Source organism: Pinus tabuliformis, chromosome 2_2 (assembly GCF_031772625.1).
Source record: "Pinus tabuliformis cultivar Carrire ecotype Pingquan chromosome 2_2, CPIR1, whole genome shotgun sequence".
Lineage (NCBI taxonomy): Eukaryota > Viridiplantae > Streptophyta > Pinopsida > Pinales > Pinaceae > Pinus > Pinus tabuliformis.
This window is the reverse complement of record NC_142300.1, coordinates 980,801,351-980,804,698: the sequence shown is the minus strand read 5'-3', so window position 1 is coordinate 980,804,698 and position 3,348 is coordinate 980,801,351.

Sequence of the window (3,348 nt, the reverse complement as noted above, 5' to 3'; positions counted from 1 at the left end):
TTGGCCACTTGATCTTCAATCCTTGCCTGGAGCAAGGTCCATGTGATAACCATAATGCAAGAAAATATCAAACCTTTTTTCCATAGTGTCAATGTGATCCTTCTGATGACATTCAGTATCCACGAACATTCGTGATGGCTTCTAGCTATTCCACCTTCTAGAAATGTCGATTGCTTGGAACTATGATCCAGAGTGCTTATCTCTGTAATGACTTCCCCATGAGCATTTTCATGTGCCACGATGTGTCCACAGCCTTATGGTAGAGGGTTTCGCTGGTACTGGTGATCCCCATATCTATCACCATGTCGAATTGCTAGAACTATGATCCTAGAGTGCTTATCTCCGTAATGACATTCCCCATGAGCATCTTCATGTTGCCACGATGTGTCCATAGCCTTGTCGTAGAGGGCTTCGTGGGTACCATTAATCCCCATATCTGTCACCTAGTCCACCTCTCTCCAACCTCACCCTATGACTTATTATCTCTATGTTCCCTCTCATATTGCTCCATTGCTTCCAAAATGGCCTTTCCTTCCTCTAAGTCTAAATGCACATACGATTGAGCAGCTTCCTAAGTTGTGGTCTCCAGACTTGTGTGCTTACAAGGAGTGGCCTTTGTGGCCCTACGTGCAACGTTCCTCCGTGATAAGCCTACCTATTGCAATCCATGATTATGTAAACATAAATCTTACACAGAAACAAATGAGTTATTCAGACATTGTGGAACAACTTTTCATGTTGGAAAATAATAGGCATGATGGGTTATAAAATAGTTATTTTTTCCCTTGAGCTTCCACTATTCTACAACTTTTTAATTTCACCCATTATTCCATGATCAGGGTGCGATAATCTGCAGAAACTAATCTGTGTTCACTGCTCACTTACCTACGTCATCTTTGGATGGTGTATTTTCATCATTTCTATATTTTTCATTGGCGTTAACTATATATTTCTACGTTTCAAGTAATATGCTATATTTCTTCTTTCCTAGCACGTGGGCGAAGGAAGAGTCGTACCGTGATTTTTTCCTCCCTTTTTGATATCCTTTCCTACCATGATGATCCACATACCTTACGTTTGGAGAGTTTTGACACCACTGTGATATAACAACCTTCTCTCGTGTTGATTTTGTGTTGCCCATGGTTTTGGATTTCTAATGAATTATTTATTCACTTTCTTGGACTTTGGGATGTCTCTCCACAGGCATTCTAACTCTGATCCATGAGTCTGATCCCGACTCCTCTCTTGCATGTCCAACTCAGCTAGGGGAACACAATGATCTTTTAACTATCCTTCTATGATCCAGGAGGATCTCCACACATGCAGAAGTTTACTTTGTACACCATGAAGAATATTTGATGAAAGGTGACACAAATCCTAAAATAAGAGAATAAATGGGATTAATACTTTTATGCCTTGTTTCATTTAAAATAGAAAAGTGGAGAATGTTGTAAGTGAGTAGAAATGACACACAAAATATTCACTTTTTTTCATTTGAGAAATTAGTTTTATGTGAGAATTGACCTCACAACTAATTTTCTATTTCTAAATGAGAGGTTGAGGGCTCTTGGCATGGTTGAGATCCTTGAAGTTTGGATTTTACCATTTTTTTGTCTTGAGTAAGTTTTAGATCCTAGAATCATGGATCTTGTTTTTCCTTAAAATGTCTTAAGATCCTACTATTGTGGATCTGGGGAGTTATGTCTTTTTGTTGGGGAAAAACTATATAAATTCCTTATGTGATATTTTTTTGGGGGGAGAACCTTTTGGAGAACTTTTTTGTTAGCTTTTGGAGGAGCTTTGTAAGAGATTGATTCCTTGTACTAATAGAAAATGTAGTCGTTCTGGTCCTAAGGAAATGTCTTTTATGTGAGTGCCTTTCGCCCTTTTGTTAGAAGGAATCTCTTTAAGGAGTATGATCCACATATGGTGTGAGATGTTTTAGCCCATTGTAAGAAGGAGAATGCCTCAAAATTAATAAAGTGATTCATAGTTCCAAATGAATATGGAGATGTAGCCCCTTCCCCCCCAGGGTGAACTCCATTATCATATCGATGTTATGATTATTCATGGTTGTTTGTGGTACTTGTTTCATTTATTTTTGGATTCTTTGAAAAATGTTGATGTGATGGTAAATCATTATTTAAATAATGTGTCACTCATGTCCGCATGAAAAATAATGTCAGTAAAGGGTCCTGCAATAAGTGTTTTTGTTTAATTAAGTTTTATAAAAATTACTCAGAACGTTATGGGACTTCATCCCATCCATATTCACCCACCTCAGTTGTCTTTCTAGCTCTGTCATTCGCCAACCTATCCACCACCTTGTTGTGGAATTTGCAAACTAGATTAAACTCAATGATTCTGATGTCATCCAAGTGTCCCTAAAGTCATTCAATGATCTGGCTTAGGAACTATTGCATCATAACCTTCCCTATGTTTAGACCACTCCGAAGACTCTTCGTTGCTCTGATTACCACCGATGGGTCTCCTTCAATGGTGCAGTGGTGGGTGTTGGTCCTTACTGTAATATGTAGCCCTTGTTCTAGGGCATGGCATGGAACTCCACTTCATTATTAGTAATAACAACCAGGTGGGTGTAATAAAGCCTAAGGATACTACGAACACAGTTTTGAATTAACCCTCCCACTCCAGCTCGACTTGGGTTTCCTTTTGAGGCACCATCAAAATTCAACTTTATAAACCTCGAGGCTAGAAGTACCCATTCCATTGCCACACCATGAATTTTTGGTTGCTTCCTTCTGTACAGAGGTGATTGTATCCCTTTTAGTCCTAATGTTTCCATAATTATATTCTCTTGCTCAATCGGATTTTTCTATCTCGTTTGTCTCAGGTTGCTAAGGATTGTTTCTTGTAATTGTTGCAGGATTTGGGCTATCAGGGTCAAGGGCAGGCAGGACTTGTCCTAAAATATCTCGTGATTTCGTTCCTTCTAGACCACCCAAATCACAAATCTAGGGCTTAAACTCTAAGAAAGGTTCACCACCTAATTTTTCAAGATTTCTCCTCTCCATTTTCTTAATGTTACTTGGACATTATCCCATTGTCTATCTATTTGGGAAAACACCTGAGACAACCAATCCCATAATGTAGCCCCATAGTCATCGCTGTTGAGGAGATGGTTGATATATTCTTCTTGGTTTTCACAAAGGCTATAGTGTGAAGGACTATAAATCGTCTACGACATAGGTTTTCCCAAGTTAGAATCCTTTTGCGCATAACTATCCATATGAAAAGTTTTATCCTTGGCCATTGAGGGGTTAACCAAAGCTTTTTAAACTTCAGTTCTGCTATGTCCTTATCGCCCTCTATGAGATATAAATGGGC